Genomic DNA, 25953 nt, shown 5'->3' on the forward strand with positions numbered 1-25953 from the left:
TGTTGGTCTGATAATATACACTCCAGCGATCACCATCTATATTCAGTGTCGCAGTATTTGTCTGGAAAAACCACTTCATTTGGAGGTAAAGGCATACCTCGATTTATAAATCCAGTATAGCTTTTAACATGGATACTTCTGTGCACCTCTAGAACCAAGACCGCTTGTGACATTAACATACAGTAAGTGTTGTGATCATGTTTTTTAACATCTAGCACTTTGTAAGACGATTACACACCTCTTTCTAAGACACAATGGTACCACTCACAAGAAAAACTTAAGAGACATGTCTACCCATCTCTGATTTTCGGTCAGTATTATTTCTTATCGCCAGCAATCAGTTATTGGCGAAGTATTATACTTAGCGGTAGGGGATGCGTGATATGTTCACCGTGAGCATCAGGTTCATGAAGTATGTGTTTGTGTTCCAACGTGTGCAAAGGAAATGACTATGTCCTGTTGTAAGGAAGGTATGGATTTGATGTGGAGTCCGCAGCTCGTGGTCGTGCGGTAGCGTTCTCGCTTCCCGCGCCCGGGTTCCCGGGTTCGATTCCCGGCGGGGTCAGGGATGACTGGGTGTTGTGTGATGTCCTTAGGTTAGCTAGGTTTAAGTAGTTCTAAGTTCTCGGGGACTGATGACCATAGATGTTAAGTCCCATAGTCCTCAGAGCCATTTGAGCCCTTTGATGTGGAATACTGTGATAGCAAAGGGAAGATTATCTCAAATCGTAAGAATAGTACAGATATTTCTATTTCCAGAGCCACAACCGTCAGCGGGGTGTATTACCGATACTTCGCTCGTTGTCAAATGTCGTCCAATTCAGACTGCCATCGTAATATTTAATTGCAAGTACAGTGATAAAATATACATGTGGCCTGTTTCATAGGACGATTCTGTCTAGGGGTGTGTGGCTCACAGCGCCAGTGGCCTGTGGCGGGAATGATTCACATTTCCGGCTAAAAGTAGGAGTCGTCCGAACGGAGAAGGCTGTTGGGATGCAGGTATGTAGCTGACTTAACCGTGTCGTCCTCTAGACGGCTGAATAGCGAACTACGTATCGTATGTGTTGGACAGCTTTCATGATCGCTTGGAAATTTGGGAAGCTTCAATATGGACGTGTGTTTGCACTGGACCATTATTCCCTCCCATGTAAATTGTCCAGTTGACTACTTCTGCACATTTCCCATCTTTATTTGATTGAGAGGTGTGTGTTGAGTGCATCTAGCAGGCAAAAGACAGGTGGAGGACACGTTTGATGATTCTCTTGACATGAGAAACACCTTATTTGACTTTGTAAATTATAAGGGACTTATCTTAGAAGAAAGATTAAGGAAAGGCAAACCTACGATGCTAGCATTTGTAGACTTAGAGAAAGCTTTTGACAATGTTGACTGGAATACTCTCTTTCAAATTCTGAAGGTGGCAGGGGTAAAATACAGAGAGCGAAAGGCTGTTTACAATTTGTACTGAAACCAGATGGCAGTTATAAGAGTCGAGGGGCATGAAAGGGAAGCAGTGGTTGGGAAGGGAGTGAGACAGGGTTGTAGCCTCTCCCCGATGTTATTCAATCTGTATATTGAGCAAGCAGTAAAGGAAACAGAAGAAAAATTCGGAGTAGGTATTAAAATTCATGGAGAAGAAATAAAAACTTTGAGGTTCGCCGATGACATTGTAATTCTGTCAGAGACAGCAAAGAACTTGGAAGAGCAGTTGAACGGAATGGACAGTGTCTTGAAAGGAGGATATAAGATGAACATCAACAAAAGCAAAACGAGGATAATGGAATGTGGTCAAATTAAGTCGGGTGATGCTGAGGGAATTAGATTAGGAAATGAGACACTTAAAGTAGTGAGTTTTGCTATTTGGGGAGCAAAATAACTGGTGATGGTCGAAGTAGAGAGGATAAAACATGTAGACTGGCAATGGCAAGGAAGAAGAGAAATTTGTTAACATCCAGTATAGATTTAAGTGTCAGCAAGTCGTTTCTGAAAGTATTTGTATGGAGTGTAGCCATGTATGGAAGTGAAACATGGACGATAAATAGTTTGAACAACAAGAGAATAGAAGGTTTCGAAATGTGGTGCTACAGAAGAATGCTGAAGATTAGATGGGTAGATCACATAACTAATGATGAAGTATTGAATAGAATTGGGGAGAAGAGGAGTATGTGGCACAACTTGACAAAAAGGTGGGACCGGTTAGTAGGACATGTTCTGAGGCATCAAGGGATCACCAGTTTAGCATTGGAGGGCAGCGTGGAGGGTAAAAATCGTAGAGGGAGACCAAGAGATGAATACACTAAGCAGATTCAGAAGGATGTAGGTTGCTGTACGTACTGGGAGGTGTAGAAGCTTGCACAGGATAGGGTAGTATGGAGAGCTGCATCAAACAAGTCTCAGGACTGAAGACCACAACAACATCAACAACAAATTATAAGGATGATTTGGAATATGTGATATCACTGACATCGGTATTCGCAAGTGGAAATACCAGTTTCCTCTATTTTTTCCGGGTTTCACATAAAGGTCTTTGCAGACGACATAAGTTTCTAGTTACTCAGCGGCTTACAGCACGCTGCACCTCGCCAAAGTTTCAGGTTTGTGGTGAAATAATGTCCAGTCTGTATCTTCGGAATTATACTGCGCAAGCGATACTGCTATGCAAGCGATATTGCTGTGTGCTTGGTATCGAGAAGTGTAGCGAAAATGGTATGATATTCTGGCAAACCATGTGAAAGTTACATATGTCCTTGTAATCCCAGACTCTGGAGATAGGTGCAGAAAGCAACCAAGCAGGTCGGGGCCAGAAACAGTAACGCCTTTGTGCCGAGAGGAACCGACCCAGACTTTGTTCAACAGTTCTGAGAGAGACTTCGGTCCACTGAGGGCGCCCTGGTCACACGCCAGGGGCAGATGACTTGTGAACATAGGCTGCGGTGGATGACCGCCCGACTTCATGGGAAATATCTAGTGCTGCGAGGAGTATATACGGTGCTATGTATTCTTCCGCGTTTGCTGTAATCTGATTGGCTTTCGTTTCACGTGGAGCAGAAGCCAAGCAGCCTCTAGTACAGTCAAGTGCGATGATAGGGATACGTTTTATTCTGTGTGTTACGCGCAAATCAGCTAAGCGATAATACGGGACAACAGCTTTACCGGCATATTTAACTTTGACAGCACTGGCAAGTTAAGTCCAGCAATGGTGTGAACAGTTCCAGTTAAGACGTAAAAAGAGACGAGCAGACATCAGACAAACAATATAGTTTCGAGTGTCACTTAATTTGTAAACAGAATGATTAATATTCGGCAACATATCAGCAATGCCAACGGCCTTGCCGCAGCGATAACAGCGGTTCCCGGCAGATCACCGAAGTTAAGCACTGTCGGGCTGGGCTAGCACTTGGATGGGTGACCATCCGGTCTGCCGAGTGCTGTTGGCAAGCGGGGTGCACTCAGCCCTTGTGAGGCAAACTGAGGAGCTACTTGATTGAGAAGTAGCGGCTCCGGTCTCGGAAACTGATATACGGCCGGGAGAGCGGTGTGCTGACCACATGCCCGTCCATATCGGCATCCAGCGACGCCTACGGGCTGAGGATGACACGGCGGCCGGTCGGTACCGTTGAGCCATAGCCTGTTCGGGAGGAGTTTAGTTTTAGTTTAAGATACCAGCAATACCGCACACTTCTTAGAGGAACAGACGAAAAGCATAACATGCTGTCGTTCTTAACTCATGAAGTATTGTAATGAAAACTATGAGTAATGAAAATCCGTAACATAAACACAGAGTAATTTTTCTACACGAGCTACGTGTGACATAAAATTTTACAGTATAATTAAATAATGAAGCCACTGTCGGTATTAGAGTCTGAGAAATACATTTCAGCACTAGAACTGTCTGCTGCACTGATAACGGGTCTATGAACAGTGGAATACAGGAAGCTGTCCAAGCGCCACATTTTCTGCTCTTCTTTTATGATGTGCCATTCTGTACCCCACCGGCGTCCTACAGTGCTGTGTGCCAAAGCCTCGTGCGTTAGTTCCAGTACGGCTGGCTGCTGAAATGTCTTGTTATTTCTCGCGGCAAATCCCTTAACTTGGCTCCAGATCAGTTCTGTTGGATTCTTGTTGCAATGGCAACTGCAAAAATGTAGCATTTGTATGGCATGCTCGCTGCCGCGAAAATTATTGTCTACCATGTTTATACGACGTGTGAGAGCACATCTGTGGTACTGGTATAAAACAACAGACATATTCCAAATATAGAGCATCTGATTTTTCATTTTTGTTGTAAAAATTTAATTTGTCACGTTTCTTAATTTAAACTACCTGTGATAATAAAGAATTTATATTTGCAATGAAAACTGGAATTTTACGAACAATATGTAATTAGGAACAAGAATACTTGCACATTTCTTAAAAAGTGATGATTAAATGCATGATAATTACTACATATTTGTGAATTTCATATGTTTTATACGATGATTGTTGTAATAATATAAACTTTCTGTTGTAGACAATATAAGTTTTGTAAAGAATGTTTTAGGACTATATGGAATATTTTGATGACAATAAGTCTTGTATAAAGATATGTGTACGAACTTCGATGGCAAATAAAGGAGCAGAAAACACATTGGTGACACAGAGGAAGTAGTAACCTATGAAAGAAGTCCAAAAGGACAACAGGATTCTGAATCTCTTAGAAACTGACAATAGACTAAGGAAGTAAATCTTCTGGTGTAAGATGCGAAGGGAAACTGTAAAATATGAAAAGCAAAATTTTATCACTGTATACCGAAAACTGTAGCATTGTAATAAATTAATTGAAATTAATGTAATATAGTAAATAAGATGTAATTTTTAGCACGGTACCGATGGTGTACTTATTTCTGTCGAGGGATGTATGTAACAAAATTTGTAACCTTAACTGGTGAGACTGGTACTTAAATAACCAGGCGGTTGACGTGTGAGCCTACATAAGCGAGCGGCCATCTTGGCCATGGGTCAGTCGTTGGTCAGTCGTTTTGGAGGGTGGGTGGCGAGCAAGCCTCACTTGGACAATGTGGTCGTTTGAGTAAGAATTTTTCGCGCCGATTTATTTCGACAAAGAGTATTGTTTAATAGTGCAAGTGTGCAAGCATATATTTGATGAACTGGAAGTGGTACGATTATTTGTGTGAGTACGATTTGCGAGGTATACATCGTCGTAAGTGAACATGTGACGAACTGTGATTTCGCACCAAAACCGTTAGAACAAAGAGGACAGTGGGACTTGTGGTTCTGTTCGAATTTATTGAGTAATTTTCGTTTATAGCAGCCTACATTACTGGTATTAGGGGCTCGGAGTCAAATTATTATTAAAGTAAAACTGTAAACCGTCTCACTAGTGCTAATTTCATTGTGTGAAAGAAAAGGACAACACCAATAAATAGTGATTGAACTGTGTCGTGAAAAACTGATTTTGCTATAACAATCGCCTAATTTTTGTTCCCTAGCATAAACTGTACTCATGTCTGAGTGAATAATTAATTCAAAAACTATAACTAATGCGCGGGTGTGGCACAGTGTACTAATGCACCAAGTGTGGAAATCATCCCCTGGGACTTAGGTGTGAACCAAAATTTGCAATAACATTTTGTAACTAACATTTGTATATGCACATTCGTGTGAACTCTTCAACCGCACTTCTTTATTTACCGCCCCGTCGCAACTCCCATCGATCGCCACCTACCCACAGTCCCACTCCCTTGACACACTGTTCGCTACTCTGAGATTCCCACAGAAGGTCGGATGTATTTGTGCATCCGCACTGAAGAATGTGCATTCATTTCCTAGCAAGGCATATCAATTATATCAATGCGTGGTGCCTGTTCTCTCGGACATGCGCAGTGGCTACCGGACCTGCCTAGCCAGCAGGAGATCCCGAGCTCGAATCCCAGTCCGGTACACATTTTCACTCGTCGCCGCTGATTCTGCATAATGTCCCGCTTCAACTGACAACAGTCTTCCCCTTAACGCTTGATTCCGAGTTTGGTAGTGCAGGTATATTCAGCTGAATTCTACACTGAAGAGCCAAAGAAACTGGTACACCTCCCTAATATCGTGTAGGGCCCCCGCGAGCACGCAGAAATGCCGCAACACGACGTGGCATAGACTAATGTCTGAAGTAGTGCTGGAGAGAACTGGCACCATACATGCTCCAGATCTGTCCATAAATCCGTAAGAGTTGGTGAGATGTCTTCTGAACAGCACGTTGCAAGGCATCCCAGATATGATCAATAATGTTCATGTCTCGGGAGTTTGGTGGCCATCGGAAGTGTCTAAACTCAAAAGAGCGTTCCTGGAGACACTCTGTAGAAATTCTGTACGTATGGGGCGTTGCGTTGTCCTGCTGGAATTGCCCAAGTCTGTCTGAATGCACATTGGGACGTAACTGGATGCAGGTGATCAGTCAGAATGCTTACATACGTGTCACCTGTCAGAGTCGCAGCTAGACGTATCAGGGCTCCCATATCACTCCAACAAACCCGCCTCCACCGGCATGAACAGTCCCCCGCTGGTCCATGGATTCATGAGGTTCTTTGCATACCCATACACGTCCCGCTCGACACGATTTTAAAAGAGACTCGTCCGCCCAGGCAACATATGTCCAGTCATCAACAATCCAATGTCGGTGATGACAGGCCCAGGCGAGGCGTAAAGTTTTGTGTCGTGCAGTCATCGAGGGTACACGAGTGGGCGTTCGGCGCCGAAAATTCATATCGATAATGTTTCGTTGAATTGTTCGCACGCTGACACTTGTTAATGGCCCATCATTGAAATCTGCAGCAATTTGCGGAAGGGTTGCAGTTCTGTCACGTTGAACGATTCTCTTCCGTCGTCGTTGGTCCAGTTCTTGTAGGATCTTTTTCCATCTGCAGCGATGTCGGAGATTTGATGTTCTACGGGTTACTGATATTCACGGTACACTCGTGAAATGTTCGTACGGCAAAATCCCCATTTCTTCGCTACCTCGGAGATGCAGTGTCCCATCGCTCGTACCGATATAATAACTACGACAGACACTTGTTGTCTTACACAGCTGTTTGCTGACCGCAGCGCCGTATTCTGCCTGTTTACATATTTCTGTATTTGACTATGCGTGTCTATACCAATTTCTTTCGCGCTTCAGTGACCTTGTAAGTTGATGCCAAGGAATGGTGGTAAGCTGGCCGATGTTGCTGAGTGGTTCTACGCGCTTCAGTCCGGAACTGCGCTGCTACTACGGTCGCAGGTTCGAATCCTGCCTCGGGCATGGATGTGTGTGACGTTCTTAGGTTAGTTAGGTTTAAGTAGTTCTAGGGGAATGATGATCTCAGTTGTTAAGTCCAATAGTCCTTTGAACCATTTGAGAGAGGTAAGATAGCTTTCAGCTCTAACTATCAACTGTACCAGTACCAACGAATCCTAGTGTGACGAAAGGGAGCCCCGTTTGTTTTCTAAGGTTAATGAACACAGTTTTGACAGGTTTGTAAAGGATCAACTGTTTCTTTAGACGATGTGGCGTGTTAGACAAGAAACCTGCATGAGCATAATAAGATGGCCCTGAGCACTATGGGACTTAACATCGGAGGTCATCGGTCCCCTAGAACTTAGAACTACTTAAACCTAACTAACGTAAGGACATCACACACATCCATGCCCGAGGCAGGATTCGAACCTGCGACCGTAGCAGTCGCGCGCTTCTGGACTGAAGTGCCTAGAACCGCTCGGCCACCGCGGCCGGCGAGGATAATGAGAAGCTCTATCTTATTCTTGATAGTTTGGGGGAGCACAAGCTGAAGCTGCAACTGGACAAGTGTGAGTTCTTACGAAAGGAAGTAATTCTCATGGGTCTCACGGAAAAGGGGATTGCTCCGGATGTGGCGAAAGTGGAAAACGTGATGGTGCTTGCACAGGCCGAGAACCATGAATGAGAAGGTTTTTTAGCGTTAATCGGATACTCTCAGCAGTTCATTGCAAAGTCTAGTAAGATCGCAAAACCAGTCCAGGAACTGCTAAAGAAGAGAGTAGCATGTGAATGGGGTGAAAGACGAAATAATGCTTTTGAGGAACTGAAGGAGAATTATGGATGACAAAGAGCGAAGTCAAAATATTCTGGGCAGTTTGAGCGAATGATTTGGTCACCCAGATCGGCCGGCATGAATCTTATCGAACATTTATGAGACGTAAATGAGAGGTCAGTTCGTGCACAACATCCCTCACCGGCAATTATAAACGGTTATAGAGGAAGGTCTAGGGGTAGCGTCTTTGATTCATTATAAAAAAAAAACGTCTTCGGGCCTGGGTTCGATCCCCGCCATTGCCTAAATTTTGATAAATAATCAGCATTGGCGGCCGAAGACTTCCGGCATAAGAAGTCAGCCTCATTCTGCCAACGGCCTTGTCAAAGAGGGCGGAGGAGCGGATAGAGGTTCAGGGCACTCTCTTGTCCTAGGGGTGGGAAATTGCCCCTAAAGGCGGAAGAATCAGCAATGATCAACGACATGAGGATGCAGAAGGCAATGGAAACCACTGCATTAAAGACACAACGTGTATCCACAGGACATGTGGCCTGTAATTGAAGAAGTGTCATGATGATCTCTCCATTGGCAAAGGATTCGCATCTCCGGGAGGGGACTGCCAAGGGGGAGGTTACCATGGGAAAAGGATTGAATAATCAACGAAAGGATAACGTTCTACAAGTCGGGGCGTGGAATGTCAGAAGCTTGAACGTGGTAGGGAAACTAGAAAATCTGAAAAGGGAAATGCAAAGGCTCAATCTAGATATAGTAGGGGTCAGTGAAGTGAAGTGGAAGGAAGACAAGGATTTCTGGTCTGATGAGTATCGGGTATATCAACAGCAGCAGAAAATGGTATAACAGGTGTAGGATTCGTCATGAATACGAAGGTAGGGCAGAGGGTGTGTTACCGTGAACAGTTCAGTGACCGGGTTGTTCTAATCAGAATCGACAGCAGACCAACACCGACAACGATAGTTCAGGTATACATGCCGACGTCGCAAGCTGAAGATGAACAGATAGAGAAAGTGTATGAGGATATTGAAAGGGTAATGCAGTATGTAAAGGGGGACGAAAATCTAATAGTCATGGGCGACTGGAATGCAGTACCGAGAATCGGCAGGGTGCTAGGAGTCATGTCACGGCAAATACACGGCCGGAGTGGCCTTGCGGTTCTGGGTGCTACAGTCTGGAGCCGAGCGACCGTTATGGTCGCAGGTTCGAATCCTGCCTCGGGCATGGATGTGTGTGATGTCCTTAGGTTAGTTAGGTTTAAGTAGTTCTGTTGTAGGGGACTGATAACCTCAGAAGTTGAGTCGCATAGTGCTCAGAGCCATTTGAACCACGGCAAATACACGGCCGGTGCCAGGATACTGGCGAAGCGATCACCGGATGGGATTTAAGGTACCACGAAGATGACGTGCTACCGACGCGAAATATAACTGACAGGATGAAGATGCAAATGATTAGCTTTTCAGAGCATTCACACAGGGTTGGCGCCGGTGGCGACACCTACAACGTGCTGACATGAGGGAAGTTGCCAACCGATTTCTCATACACAAACAGCAGTTGAGCGGCGTTTCCTGGTGAAACGTTGTTATGATGCCTCGTGTAAGGAGGAGAAATGCGTACCGTCACGTTTCCGACTTTGATACTGGTCGGATTGCAGCCCATCCCGATTGCGGTTTATCGTATCGCAACATTGCTGCTCGCGTTGGTCGAGATCCAATGACTGTTAGCAGAATATGGAATCGGTGGGTTCAGGAGGGTAATACGGAACGCCGTGCTGAATCCCAACGACCTCGTATCACCAGCAGTTGAAATGACAGGCATCTTATCCGCATGGCTGTAACGGATCGTGCAGCCAAGTCTCCATCCCTGAGTCGACAAATGGGGACGTTTGCAAGACAACAACCATCTGCACGAACAGTTCGACGACGTTTCCAGCAGCGTGGACTATAAGCTCGGAGACCATGACTGCGGTTACCCTTGACGCTGCATCACAGACAATAGCGCCTGCGGTAGTGTACTCAACGACGAACCTGGGTGCACGAATGGCAAAATGTCATTTCTTCGGATGAATCCAGGTTCTGTTTACAACATCATGATGGTCGCATCCGTGTTTGGCGACATCGCGGGGAACGCACATTGGAAGCGTGTATTCGTCATCGCCATACTGGCTTATCACCCGGCGTGATGGTATGGGGTGCCATTGGTTACACTTCTCGGCCACCTCTTGTCCGCATTGACGGCACTTTGAACAGTGGATGTTACATTTCAGATGTGATACGACCCGTGGCTCTACCCTTCATTCCATCCCTGCGAAACCCTACATTTCAGCAGGATAATGCACGACCGCATGTTGCAGGTGCTGTAGGGCCCTTTCTGGATACAGAAAATGTTCGACTGCTGCCCTGGCCAGCGCATTCTCCAGATCTCTCACCAATTGAAAACGTCTGGTCAATGGTGGCCGAGCAACTGGCTCGTCACAATACGCGAGTCACTACTCTTGAAGAACTGTGGTATCGTGTTGAAGCTGCATGGGCAGCTGTACCTGTACACGCCATCCAAGGTCTGTTTGACTGAATGCCCAGGCGTATGAAGGCCGTTATTATGGCCAGAGGTGGTTGTTCTGGCTATTGATTTCTCAGGATCTATGCACCCCAATTGCGTGAAAATATAATCACATGTCAGTTCTAGTACAATATATTTGTACATTGAATACTCGTTTGTCATTTGCTTTTCTTATTGGTGTAGCAATTTTAATGACCACTAGTGTAGGTCAAAATAAGACAATAGAAACTTCCGAAATTGCTGAGAGCACGGGGCTATAAAAGGGAACCAATACGCCATGCGAAACCAGTGACAGGTTAGAAACGATGTATATGGACAGACTCGTCTCCTCTTCTACCCACACCTTCAGCATCACGTCCTATCAGAGACACGGGGATGAAGGGCAAAGGCTGAACAAAATTAGGGAGCACGGGTGTCCTCGAGAGAGTAGCAGGGTCTGAGAGTAGTCGACAGATAGATAAATGGAGAGTTTGACAGTCAGCAACTCTGTTTGTCGTTGAGCGGGTACTATACTGCACTCTCTTCAGCATAAGAATAAACCTGATGTAAACATTTCGCTATGCATTCTTCCGTGTTTGCTTGAATCTCAATGGATTTCGTTTGACGTGGAGTGGAAGCCAAGCTGTGACCAGCACAGTGAAGTACGATCCTAAGGACACGTTCTATGCTGTGTTACACGCACACAGACTGAGCGATAATGCGGGACAACAGCTTTACCGACGCAGTAAACTTGGGACGGCACTGCCCAGCCAGTGGTCCAACTAACCTGTAATGATGTGAGCAGTTGCAGTTCAGGCGTAAAAAGAGACGAGCGAAGAAACAATACAGCTTCGAATGCCATTTAATTAGCAAAGAGAATGAAATAATAATCGGCAAATAATACATGACTGTATTAAAATTTACCATTTTCGAAACATATACTGTGAACGAACATTACGAATCACGGTTTATTGACAAAGAGTCAACACGGATTCAGAAAATATCGTTTTTGTCAGACACAACTCACGATGTACTGAGTGTCCGCCCCGATTGCTGAATGGTTTCGGTCAGAGGCTTAGCTGCCCTCTGTAATAAAAAAACCGGGTAAAAAAAAATGTCGGCACGGTAGCTCAGCGTGTTCGGTCAGAAAGCTGGTTGGCCTCTGTAATAAAAAACTGAGTGAAAGGATCAACAACAAATTTGAACGGATGTCATGTGACGTCCGCAACTACCAAACACAACGATGAACAACGAATAAACTGCAAAAAAAAGAATAAAAATGTGGTCAGCGTGACGCATTGCCGGCCTACGGGCCCGGGTTCGATTCCCGGCCGGGTCGGAGATTTTCTCCGCTCAGGGACTGGGTGTTGTTGTGTTGTCTTCATCATCATGTCATCCCCATCCGGCACGCAGGTCGCTCAATGCGGCGTAGCATGTAAGAAGACCTGCACCAAGGCGGCCGGACCTACCCCGTACTAGCGGTTCTAGGCGCTCAGTCCGGAGCCGCGGGACTGCTACGGTCGCAGGTTCGAATCCTGCCTCGGGCATGGATGTGTGTGATGTCCTTAGGTTAGTTAGGTTTAAGTAGTTCTAAGTTCTAGGGGACTGATGACTCAGATGTTAAGTCCCATAGTGCTCAGAGCCATTTGAACCATTTGAACCTACCCCGTAAGGGGCCTCCCGGCCAATGACGCCAAACGCTCATTTCCATTTACGATGTAATAAGAGCTATCGACAGAGGACGTCAAAATGATTCCATAGTTTTAGATTTCCGGAAGGCTTTTGATACCGTTCGTCACAAGTTACTTCTAATCAAATTGCGTACCTATCGAGCGTCGTCTGAGTTGTGTCAGTGGATTCGTGATTTCTTGTCCGAAAGGTCACAGTGGGTAATAACTGGCTGAAGGTCAACGAGTAAAACAGAAGTAGTGATTGGCATTCCCCAAGGAAATGTTATAGGCCCTCTGTTGTTCCTGATCTATATAAGCGATTTAGGAGACAGTCTCAGCAGCCCTCAGATTGTATGCAGGTGATGCTGTCATTTACCATCAGGCAGAGTCATCAGATGATCAAACCGAATTGGAAAATGATTTAGACAATATATATGTTTGTTGCGAAAAGTGACAGTTGACTCAATCATGAAAAGTGTGAAGTCAGCCGCATGAGCACTAAAAAGAATTCGCCAAATTTCAGTTATACGATTAATCACACAAATCTAACTGCTGTAGATTACTAATAATTTAAAGGGACATTGTACGTGAAATTCGTTGAAATTTGACATTTTCCTGTTTTCTGCTCCGTAATGTACTTTGGACTTTCCTGAAGATTTTGGTATATAATACATTAAAATCAGAGAATTGTGAGACCTTCAAATAATATTTTGAATGTTGACTTGTGAATGTCAAATTTCGCGGCTATGCATATACTGCCACAGTTGAGCAGTCATATCTTGGGAACTACACACTCTAGAAGGCTGTGAATTGCTTTGTTTTGTGCCTACTGCTCTTCGACCATAAATACAGGGCGTTTCAAAAAGAAAGAGCAGATTTCAAACATTTATTTCTCAAAAACTACAAATGATAGAAACACAATTCAAACGTTTCTTGTCAGAGAAAGGTTCAAAGTTTTTCAATGGTCCGCGCAGAAGTTCCATGCAAATCCGCAGTGGCGCTGGCGTTTGTTTGTAGGAAAATGGCGACGACACCACAGGAACGATCATTTTGTGTGCTGCAATTTGCAAAGTTAGAGTCCATTGTTGGTGTGCAACGTGCATTCCGCCGTCAATTCAACAAACAGCCGCCTCGTCATAAGCAAATTTATGAGTGGCATCACAGATTCGTAGAAGATGGTTGCATCTGCAAGCGAAAAAGCACGGGTCGTCCACGCACATCGGATGAAAATGTCGAGCGTGTCCGTGCAGCTTACGAAAGGAGCCCTAGAAAATCCACGACACGGGCAAGTCACGAACTAAACATGTCTAAAACAACGGTATGGCGCGTTCTGAGTAACCGTCTGCACATGAAGCCGTACAAACTGCAGTTATTGCAAGCATTGCGTCCTGACGACCACAACAAAAGGTTCGAATTTTCAACTGCAATTCTACAGGACATGGAAGAGGACAATTTTGCCGAACGATTAATTTTTTCAGATGAATCAACGTTTCACATTTCTGGTAAAGTTAATCGGCATAACGTACGAATTTGGGCGAGTGAAACTCCGAAGAACGTTATTCAACATGAAAGAGACTCACCAAAGGTTAACGTCTTTTGTGCAATTTCGGTAAACAAAGTTTATGGACCTTTCTTTTTCATGGAGAAAACTATCACAGGAACCATTTACCTGGACATGTTAGAAAACTGGCTATTTCCTCAACTTCAGGAAGATTCAAATCACTTCATCTTCATGCAAGATGGCGCCCCACCACACTTCTCTGAACCTGTACGACGGTACCTAAATAACACCATTCCAGGACGGTGGATTGGAAGAGCAGGAGCACAAGATCAATGTCATCGTCTGTGGCCTCCCAGGTCACCAGACCTTACTCCCTGCGGTTTTTATTTGTGGGGGTACATAAAGGACTGTGTTTATGTCCCACCTATGCCCGCTACTCTTCAAGAGGTACGACATCGAATTGTTGCGGCCGTGAATTCGGTAACTAAAGACCAGTTGCGTCGTGTGTGGCAAGAAATGAGATACCGGTTTGATATTTGTCGTGTAACAAATGGTGCTCATATTGAGGTACAGTTTTGATATTTGTTGTGTAACATTTGGTACTCATATTGAGTGAAGGACCGTTGGAATTGTGTTTCTATCATTTGTAGTTTTTGAGAAATAAATGTTTGAAATCTGCTCTTTCTTTTTGAAACACCCTGTATAATAGACAGGCCCTGACGTCGTTTTCGTGGCTCCAACATCTCTGGGCTGAAGTCACGTGAATGTTGGCAAAACATGGTTGTTTCGTGTTGCGCTTATGGCTGAACTCAGCGTTTTGTCGGGGGAAATGGCATTACATTTCACGTGTGTTTCTATGATAGTGCAAATGCGTTTATTGAAATCTGCTGAAGTGACTTTTATATGTTTTTTACAATTGAAATAGATTATCACGCAAATTAAAGTATTGAACGTGATGCCTGTACAGTCAGACTTATATTACATTTTGGAAAGTATCTGTGATAATTCGGTTACAGAAGTAAGTATAATCGTTTCTCGTTCCTACTTATAGGCTCTCTAAGGATGAAAACCGAAGGCAGCTTTGGATACAGGCCCTGAAACGGAAAAATTTTAAGCCATTTGCACATACGCGCCTTTGCTCGAAGCACTTCGCGGAGAAGTGTTTTGATAGGTTAGTTATTATTTACAATGTATATCTATAATTTGTATTTACAGTGTCTGTCATTTTTAAACCTAGCCTCCAAAATTATTTTCTGAAACTTCAGTCTCACCTTTCACCTAAAATATCGTTTTTTTAAACTGATAGTTTAAACTTTTGTAAAAATAGTGGGAACTGAACCTTTGAAGTGCACCTAAAATTGATACTCTAAAATGGACCTTCTCCTAAAGTCAACAATTTTGACACCTATAGTTGACACAATTCCTCTTTTATAAGTGACTAGAGCTCAAAACGTGGCGAATCCAATGTTTAAAGTCTTGACACGAGCCCACTCTTACTATATAAAAGAATTTTAACGACATTTTACGTTAATTGATAGTTTATAGTAATTTCGTCCCGCTGCCCACCAGAGTGGCGTCTTATGTATTTGTTAGATTTTATAAATGGTACTGTGAACAAATCCAGGTCAAATGTAGTTCTGGCATAATTTTCACAAATAAAAAACTAATTTTTGTTGGAAGCGTTTGGCAGTCAATTGAGAAATGTGGGTAAAATACGATGCAAACATAGGATGGCAGGCCACTGATTTGAAATCCCGCCACGTTTTGCCAACAGTCACGTGGTTTATGTTGGAGCCACGCTAGCCCCATAGCTTCTGCACAGCAAGGACAGTCTACTAGTATCTATGGTCGAAGCTACTGCAACGTCTCAGAAGTTGGCATTACGAATAAGCAAATCAGTCCTTTGTTTCTGATACTGGTTTTCGTTGAAAGTAGTGCGATTATCGGATATTTTTGTAGTAAGCTAACTTCTGTTGCTTTTTATACGTAAATAAAATAACTAAATGTAAAAGTAAGTTCAAGAAACGCAAATTTGCGGGTAACAGATATGTGAGACCTGCATTTTCTTCTGAAGTACTTGAAAACACTTGTGCTAGCAGTCAAGGACACACTTGGTGTAAATATAGGCAAGCTGAATTTTCTGGCATCCTTCATGAATTTACACATGAACATTCTCTTCCTTTGGCAGTAATGGAGGCAATCAAACCTATTTACAGAGATTTGGCAAATGCTGAGCTACTAATGAAGTGTTTACATGGGAAGACCCAGAATGTGAATGAGTCCTTCAATAACATTGTGGGGTGCCGTGTATTTGTTGGCCTTACAACTCTAAAGTTAGCAGTGTCTGATGCTGTAATAACTTTTAATGGTGGAAACTATGAAAGACTTAAGGTTCTGGAGGACTGTGGGAACTGGATGAGCTTCGTGCTCAGCAAATGACAAAAGAAGCAAGAAAGAAAAGGAAGAGGCAAGCACTGGGCTGTTGTGACACTGAAGAAGACACAGACTATGGGCCAGGGCAATTCTAGTGCATAAAAGACGCAGAAATGTAAGTCTGTAAAAGAATTTGTAATAAAAAAGTTTTAAACCTCAATATCCCTTTACTACATATTTTGCAGTAAAAGACCGTTTTCTAAAAACGTACTGATGGTAGAGACATGAAATTTTCACAGCGTGCCAAGTGTGAAATTCAACTCATATGGAACTAGAATAATTAAAATATCCTGAGTTGTTTTGCTTTTATGTTCATTTATTTACAAAATTGTGTCAAAAATTGAGTGTTTTAAAAAGAAAAGACAACATGCTCCACAATACAGTTTTAGTAACAATTCTAGTTCAGTGTATCTAGAAAGGTGCATTCAATAATTATGGAAAATTGTAAGTTGGTGTCTTAAAAAGTTTCCAAGGTAATGGGTCACAAAATTCGATAATTTTACATTGGCGGCATAGGACGTACAAAGTCCCCTTAAGTAGTATAAACGCTTCTTACGTGTTTATGTTTCGCTGTTTGCCCTGTTCTCTCTTCCCCCTATCAATCTAGTTAAATCACATCTGTTGCTGGCTTTGTCTGTTGTTTCTCGAATGTGTGGCATCCAGGTCACGGTTTTCTCTAGTGCTGTTCCGAGATATACCGCTGTGCCCTTTGATCGACTTGTTTCTCCCCACAGCAGAATTTTCGCCTTTTGTAAGTCCTGTTCTCTTGTCGGTAGGTAGTGTTTGAGATTAAACATTATTAGCTGCGTTTTTGTGTGCGTTTGATTTTGTCCGACCCAATTTTGGAGACGAATTTTGATGTAATGCTTTGTTTTTCTATTGATTTTGTCTACGTTCTGTGCGTGGCACCAGTAAGCCGCATCATCGGCCTATTGGCTGTCCGCTCCAGCCTGTTGGATGTGGGATGTCGAACGCATGAAGGGCCGGTCCACCCATGTCCGGCCCGGGGAACGTTAGTGGGCCGATAGCGTGTCGGGAGAAATTTTGTTCTGTTTAATTTTTCAAGTGACGGATGACTCGACGGTAGGATTTTTTTGCGGGCAGCGCAACTGTGCACAAGACTGTTTTGTGTGCAGAAAATCAATGTGGCAAGACTAATACAAGAAGGTCATAAGTTTGGGGTGCTACGAGAAGTAACGGAGTGCCGATTAGAAAAACAGAGTCTGAAAGGAGACTGCAACATATTTGGAAGCGAAAGATAAGATAAAAATAAACAACTTCTGTTTGTTTGCAAAATAATACCAGAAAGATATTTATTTATTATTTATTTTGCAAACAAACAGAAGTTTTTGTTTAATGCCATCGCTGTGTCACCAAGGCGACGTTTTCTTTCCATTCCACACTCTCTCGTAGAGAATTACAACGTTTTCTTGGCAGTCTCGTACAACAAATGTAGTATCTGCTTATCTCCCTAGAATACGAGGTAGGTTTCGAGGATCAGATGATCTTTCGTATCATTCAGCACTTTTCCTTAGGTCAATTCCCTTTGACACTAGTCTGTTTAAATGTTGACAGAAGGTGTGCTGCGTCGTCTAAAAATATTCGTAAATTTATGAATGGTGGGCTCCATGTGGTTCCCAAGTCGTGCAGCGACCGTAAACCATAAAATTACCAAATATGCAGCAACCAGTCGCAAAATCATGATTTATTTATTCGCTTTTGCAAATCCATTTCAACTGATTAACAGCCATCATCGGTGCTTTCAACCAATATGTCCCGTGAGTAGTAATAGTGTATTAAGCAGAGGTCAAACTTTACGAGGTCGTTGTTCTGGCTACTGATTTCTCAGGATCTATGCACCCAAATTGCGTAACAATGTGATCACATGTCAGTTCAAGTATAGTATATCTGTCCAACGAATACCGTTTATCATCTGCATTTTTTCTTGGTGTAGCAATTTTAACGGCTAGTAGTGCACTTAAACCTAACCAACCTAAGGACCTCACACACATCCATGCCCGAGGCAGGATTCGAGCCCGCGACCGTAGCGGTCGCGCGGTTTTCGTCCAAGGCTACGTTGGACGTCTCCGAAGATGTCGAACGTAGCCTTGGACGAAACGTCAGGGATTGAAGAGTTCCATGGACCACGGCTCTTCCAACCGGAAAAATTCTCAGCAGCTGATACATCCAGTCGTGAAAGCCTTCATCGTACGATTAGACTTGTGGTTAGTTGGGTACTGTAGGTTCGGGTGTGGAGCGGAGTGGCGGAGGCTGCGTTGCAACACTTTTGCCGGCGCCGCCCGCCGCACTTGCTCGATCGCCGGCAAGGCGGGGGCGGCGGCGGCGGCGGCGGGGGCGGCCGTGGCCCTCCGCCTCCAGACACGCCGTCTCGGGGCCCCGAGAGTAAAAGTTGGCACGACGGTCGGCGGCGGCCTCGCGCCTCCCGGCGTGCACCGCGCGCCGCCAGGCGGCCAGCCATTGGCCGTCGCCCCTGGCAACGCCGCTGTCATTCCGCAGTCATTGATTTTTGCGCGCGCAGGCGGGGACGATGGCGCGGGGGTGGGGGTGGAGGGTTAGGGGTGGGCGCCGGGACTGGGGTAGCGGCGAGCGGCCAGTCACGCCGGCGACGGCCGCGCAGCGCAGAGCCTGCCGACCGGCTACACGGGTGCGTGCCGGTGTGGCGTCGCGTGACGTTCGTGCACGGCCGGCTGCGACGTGGCGTGCCGTGGTCCAGTCGCCTGATGCGCAGGGCAGCGCCGCCGCCAGCCACGCTCTAGATGGGAGCTGGCGCCGTCATCCGCCGCCCATGTCTCGCGACGCGTCCCAACCCGCCGGCTGTGCCCGCAGCAAGTAAGTCGCTCCACCGTACGCACACACCAAGTGGACGCTCGGCCCGTATCACCACCTCCCCCAGACACGTCTCCGGTAGCTGAGTGGTCAGCGCGACAGAATGTCAATCCTAAGGGCCCGGGTTCGATTCCCGGCTGGGTCGGGGATTTTCTCTGCTCAGGGACTGGGTGTTGTTCTCATCATCATCATTTCATCCCCATCGCCGAGGTGGCGTCAGCTCGAAAGACTTGCACCAGGCGAGCGGTCTACCCGACGGGAGGCCCTAGTCACACGACCACCTCCCCCAGACACAATATTTCCTCTGCTTCCCGAAGAAGGGTTTCTAAACTGTGCTTCATGCCTTCGTGTGTCACACACAGACTCTGACGGGCATACAGGGTGTTTCCGTAACAGAAAATATGAGAATCCTCCGCTGAACAATATGAGGTAGGGAACCTGCGGCCGGGGAAGTCAGCTTGAAGAATAAAAACACATTACTGCATGCTTTTTACTTACATTAGTCTACTGCAAACAGCAAGTCAGCTTGAGGAATAAAAACACATTACTGCATGCTTTTTACTTACATTAGTCTACTGCAAACAGCATCACTGACATACCATTCGTGCTACGGTCGCAGGTTCGAATCCTGTCTCGGGCATGGATGTGTGTGATGTCAAATGGCTCTGAGCACTTTGGGACTTAACAGCTGAGGTCATCAGTTCCCCAGAACTTAGAACTACTTAAACCTAACTAACCTAAGGACATCACACACATCCATGCCCGAGGCAGGATTCGAACCTGCGACCGTAGCGGTCGAGCGGTTCCAGACTGAAGCGCCTAGAACCGCTCGGCCACATCGGCCGGCTGTGTGCGATGTGGTTAGGTTGGTTAGGTTTAACTAGTTCTAGGTTCTAGGGGACTGATGACCTCAGATGTTAAGTCCCATAGTGCTCAGAGCCATTTGAACCATACCATTTGTACTGTATCTTTCGAAACGTCCTGAAACTGACGGTCGTCAACCTCAATATAAGCATAACAACGGAGAACTAAATTCTGACGCACCCTGACAAATATCCCCGGTGTGTTTTAAATCACATCATAGCCAGGTACAATTCTGACAACTAATTCCATCTCCGTATCCACTGGCCTCTCATACACAAGTGACTTTAGATTCCCCCACAGGAAATAACGACATAGATTCAGATCAGGGGACCTCGCACGCCATGGAATAGGACTTCCCCTTCAATCTAGCGACCTGGAAATATTGTACCGGTACTGCTCCATCGAATTGTACTGTGCGTGTCTGAATAGCACGGAGTAATGAATGGGTCTGTCGTTGATTCATAGCACGTTCGTTCGCCGGCCGCTATGGCCGAGCGGTACTACGCGCTTCAGTCCGGAACCGCGCGACCGCTACGGTCGCAGGTTCGAATCCTGCCTCGGGCATGGATGTGTGTGAACACGTCTATGCGCAGCGAGCAGAACTTGTCAAAAATGGCTCTAAGCACCATGGGTCTTAACATCTGAGATCTTCAGTCCCCTAGACTTACGACTACTTAAACCTAACTAACCTAAGGACATATCCATGCGCGAGGCAGGATTCGAACCTGCGACCGTAGCAGTCGCGCGGTTCCGGACTGAAGTGCCTAAAACCGCTCGACCACCGCGGCCGGCTAAAGTAAACAAAAGCTGCGTCATGACTTCCTGGTAATCAGGCCCGTCCTCCTTGTTTCCTTGCGGGAAATAAAGAATGCACATGTAAATAAACAGCACAATACACAAATCACGTGCCCTTCCAATCCAGCGACCAGGAAATACAGCATTGAGATGCTTGCGGACATCCACGCTGAAGTAAGGTGGTGGAGCGTCATGTGGTATCCACATCCTGTCACAAAGAGCTAAGGGTACGTTCTCAGACAACACTTTGCACGAATCTCAAGTAGGGGGTGGCCATTCAGACGGTCAGGTAGACTTTCTAGCAAGCAGGCTCGGCCTTCTTATTTCCTTGCAGGAAACATAGGATGTACATGTAAACAAACAGCACAGTACGTGTAAACTTGTACGCATATTAGTTGTAAATAAGGTGGTAAACAGTAATGCTAGAGAAAGCGGTAGACAAGTTTACTTCCATAGCCCTTAAGCTCTCCGACCCCAGGTTCCCTGCCTCAAATTGTTCAGTGGAGCATCCTCTACGTCCTATTAAATTTTTACACGCTCTTACCTAAACACCCCGTATACAGTCATCGAAAAAAGTATTCATACAACGTTGTTCGTGTAGAATGACTGTGTTTATCAGAACCAGATATCTTATTTGGTAAACTAACAGTATGGGGTTTCCTTCCTAATCTGTACGTATAAAAGTATTCATACCTGCAAAGAAAATTGCAATGTAAATGAATATAATGACAATGTTAGTACTTCGTAGTCATTCTTCTTGCATGTATCACTTCTGTTGTCCTCTTTGGAATGGGCTGAATGTGGTTTGATAGTCTCCGAGGTTATATTTTTCCATTCTTCTTTAGACACTATTTCAGACCAGTCTTCTTTCGTATTTCATGTTTTCTGGCCATTATCTGACGCTTACTGCGAAGATGTTCCAGTGGATTAAGGTCTGTGCTGAACATGGGGAGTATGGTAGGACAGCCACAGACCAACAATTTCCGCTGTATGCTTATGGTCACTGTTTTGTTGAAAGTAGTAATCTGTGCCTAAACCCAAGCTATCAGTGCTGTTTTGCAGACTTTCTTTTAGGATATTTAAATATTGACGTCTACCCACGTTATCTTCAAGAAAAATAACGCCGAATGTAGCCATAGATCCCCATACCATACTTCCTCCACTACCATTCTTTACTGCAGGTTGACTGTGATTGGGATCTAACTCAGTATTTGCTCGCCTTCACACCAAAAGTCTGCCTTCCTCTACCAATAAGTGGTAGGAAATGCCTTCATTTGTTCGTGCCATTTGATGAGTGAATGCATAAATAACATTCTCAGCCGAGCATTTCTGGTAACCAAACTGATATGTGCTAAGTAAACTTCTTCCACTTAAGTGTGCGAATAGTCACGAATACAAAGTATGCCTCTGCCACGCTCTTCACAGAGGTTTGCATGCTACGTATGCAGATTTAGTTTGCGCAGTGCTTTGATATAAGAAAATGTTGGTAACCAGGCAGTCCCTACAGACAACCGTAATAATCCTACCGACAACATACATCCAAAAGAAGGTCCTTCATCATGCAAAACGACAGGCATCCCAAGATACGGGGCAAGGGAAGGCCAGCTTGTGCTTGTACCACAAGACACCCTCACAGCCACGGATCGAGGCATCCAGGAGGGTGCACGATTAACTTGACTACTAAAATGCATTAGACTCAGGGATACAATAACGTTAATTAACGAAAGTACGGTCATATGGGGTTGTCGTTGTGGTCTTTAGTCCAAAGACTGATTTTATGTAGCTATTCATGCCACTCTATTCCATGCAAGCCCCTTCATCTCCGAATAGCTACTGCAACTTACAACCTTCTGAATGTGTGTAATGTATTCATCTCTTGGTCTCCCTCTACGATTTGTACCTCTCCCTCCGCTACCCTCCCCCCCCTCCCCCCTCCCCCCTCCTCCCTCCCCCCCCCCCCCCCGCTCCCAAACACACTTCGATCCAGTACTAAACTGATTATCCCTTGATGTCTCAGAATGTGTCCCATTAATCGATACCTTCTTCTAGTCAGGTTGCGCCACAACTTTCTTTTGTCCTCAAGTTTCTTCAGTACCTCCTCATTAGTTATACGATCTATCAATCTAATCTTCAGCTTCCTTCTGTAGGACCACATTTCTAAAGACTGTATTCTCTTCATTATCTAACCTGTTTATCGCCCATGTTTGACTTCCATACATGGCTACACTTCGTACAAATACTTTCAAAAAAGACTTCGTAACACTTAAATCTACACTCCTGGAAATTGAAATAAGAACACCGTGAATTCATTGTCCCAGGAAGGGGAAACTTTATTGACACATTCCTGGGGTCAGATACATCACATGATCACACTGACAGAACCACAGGCACATAGACACAGGCAACAGAGCATGCACAATGTCGGCACTAGTACAGTGTATATCCACCTTTCGCAGCAATGCAGGCTGCTATTCTCCCATGGAGACGATCGTAGAGATGCTGGATGTAGTCCTGTGGAACGGCTTGCCATGCCATTTCCACCTGGCGCCTCAGTTGGACCAGCGTTCGTGCTGGACGTGCAGACCGCGTGAGACGACGCTTCATCCAGTCCCAAACATGCTCAATGGGGGACAGATCCGGAGATCTTGCTGGCCAGGGTAGTTGACTTACACCTTCTAGAGCACGTTGGGTGGCACGGGATACATGCGGACGTGCATTGTCCTGTTGGAACAGCAAGTTCCCTTGTCGGTCTAGGAATGGTAGAACGATGGGTTCGATGACGGTCTGGATGTACCGTGCACTATTCAGTGTCCCTCGACGATCACCAGTGGTGTACGGCCAGTATAGGAGATCGCTCCCCACACCTTGATGCCGGGTGTTGGCCCTGTGTGCCTCGGTCGTATGCAGTCCTGATTGTGGCGCTCACCTGCACGGCGCCAAACACGCATACGACCATCGTTGGCACCAAGGCAGAAGCGACTCTCATCGCTGAAGACGACACGTCTCCATTCGTCCCTCCATTCACGCCTGTCGCGACACCACTGGAGGCGGGCTGCACGATGTTGGGGCGTGAGCGGAAGACGGCCTAACGATGTGCGGGACCGTAGCCCAGCTTCATGGAGACGGTTACGAATGGTCCTCGCCGATACCCCAGGAGCAACAGTGTCCCTAATTTGCTGGGAAGTGGCGGTGCGGTCCCCTACGGTACTGCGTAGGATCCTACGGTCTTGGCGTGCATCCGTGCGTCGCTGCGGTCCGGTCCCAGGTCGACGGGCACGTGCACCTTCCGCCGACCACTGGCGACAACATCGATGTACTGTGGAGACCTCACGCCCCACGTGTTGAGCAATTCGGCGGTACGTCCACCCGGCCTCCCACATGCCCACTATACGCCCTCGCTCAAAGTCCGTCAACTGTACATACGGTTCACGTCCACGCTGTCGCGGCATGCTACCAGTGTTAAAGACTGCGATGGAGCTCCGTATGCCACGGCAAACTGGCTGCCACTGACGGCGGCGGTGCACAAATGCTGCGCAGCTAGCGCCATTCGACGGCCAACACCGCGGTTCCTGGTGTGTCCGCTGTGCCGTGCGTGTGATCATTGCTTGTACAGCCCTCTCGCAGTGTCCGGAGCAAGTATGGTGGGTCTGACACACCGGTGTCAATGTGTTCTTTTTTCCATTTCCAGGAGTGTATATTCGATGTTAACACTCTTCTACAGAAACGCTTTTCTTGCCACTGGCAGTCTAAATTTTATATCCTCTCTACTTATCATTTATTATGCTGCCCAAATAGCAAAACTGATCTACTTTAAGTGTCTCTTTTCCTAATCTAATTCCCTCAGCATCACCTCCCAATTCAACCACATTCCATTATCCCTATTTTGGTTTTGTTGATGTTCACCTTATACCCAAGTTTCAGGACACCCTCCATGTCGCTCAACTGCTCTTCCAAGTCCTTTGCTGCCTCTGACAGAATTACAATGTCATCGGCAAACATCACATTTTTAATTTCTTCTCCCTTAACTTTAATTAGTACTCCATATTTTTCTTTGGTTTCCTTTACCGCTTGCTATATGTACAAATTAAATAACATCTGGGAAAGACTATAACCCTGTCTCACTCCCTTCTCAGTCACTGCTCCCTTTTCATGCATGTAACTGCCATCTGGTTTCTGTACAAATCGTAAACCCCTACCTATAGAATTTCAAAGAGACTATTCCAGTCAAAAGTTTTCTCTAAATCTACAAATGGTATAAACGTAGGTTTGCCTTAACCTATCTTATAAGTCGCAGGGTCAGTATTGCCTCGCGCACTGATTAAATTTCATAGTTCGGTAACATTCACACCTGTCAGCACCTGCTTTCTTTGGAATTAGAATTCCACATACGAGGTACCATATGATTTCTGTGACTGGATGAAGGATTTCTTTCTATGTGGATTCATTCAGAGCCGTAGCGAGGGATGGCGAGATAGGCCTCCGCCAAAGACGCAAAAACTCACTGGAAAATATCAAGAAGATCGTTAAAAATTAGCCGGTAGAGGTACTTGATTTGACCTGTCTCTCGCATCCCATTCTTCTTTCTACGAGTAGCCTTTCTATCGCCCCGCGACTCTCAACGCACGCTGTTTGTCGCTGTGTCACTTCGTCCTGGTAGGATTGCTCAGCACTGAGATTTGCCGACGACATTGTAATTCAGGCAAGAAGAGAATAGAGGCTTTTGAAATGTGCCGCTGCAGATTACATGGTTAGATCGAGTAACTAATGAGGACGTACTGAATTGAAATGGTGAAAAATGAGATGTATGGCACAACGTGACTAAAAGGAAAGATCAGCTGGCAGGGCAGATGCTGAGACACCAGGAACTAGCTTAGGCCGGAATTACACTATTATATTTCTTTGACAAAGAAATATGATCAAATATTCGTCAAATTTCTTTAACAAATATCTTTGACGCGGTGCCACAAAGGTATATTACAATGTCTTCATATTTTTCGTCGAAGTTCAAGATGGTGGACAACAACTTGTTAGTCTGCGTTGCACCTGTTTGTACCACACTTGCATTGTGTGTGCATTTGGAAAAGAAGCGGCGGAAAAAAAGGAAACAGAACTTGGGTGAAGCCGTGGGCTTTATGTCGAGGTAATGAAATCATTTAGCAAAAGTTTTTAAGGGAGCTGCACGTGGAGGACGTCAAGTCTTATGTAAATTACTTGCGAATGGATGGACAGTACATTTCAGTATTTGCTCAGTAAT

General features: G+C 45.3%; 1 protein-coding gene and 1 pseudogene across 1 annotated transcript in view; both read left to right on the top strand.

Moving 5' to 3' along the window:
* Positions 1-25953, top strand: part of LOC124717037 (uncharacterized protein CG43867) — a 594156-nt gene that overhangs the window by 255252 nt on the left and 312951 nt on the right. The gene's annotated exons all lie outside the window — the stretch shown is intronic.
* LOC124717432 lies at positions 3323-3440 on the top strand (annotated as a pseudogene).

Source organism: Schistocerca piceifrons, chromosome 9 (assembly GCF_021461385.2).
Source record: "Schistocerca piceifrons isolate TAMUIC-IGC-003096 chromosome 9, iqSchPice1.1, whole genome shotgun sequence".
Lineage (NCBI taxonomy): Eukaryota > Metazoa > Arthropoda > Insecta > Orthoptera > Acrididae > Schistocerca > Schistocerca piceifrons.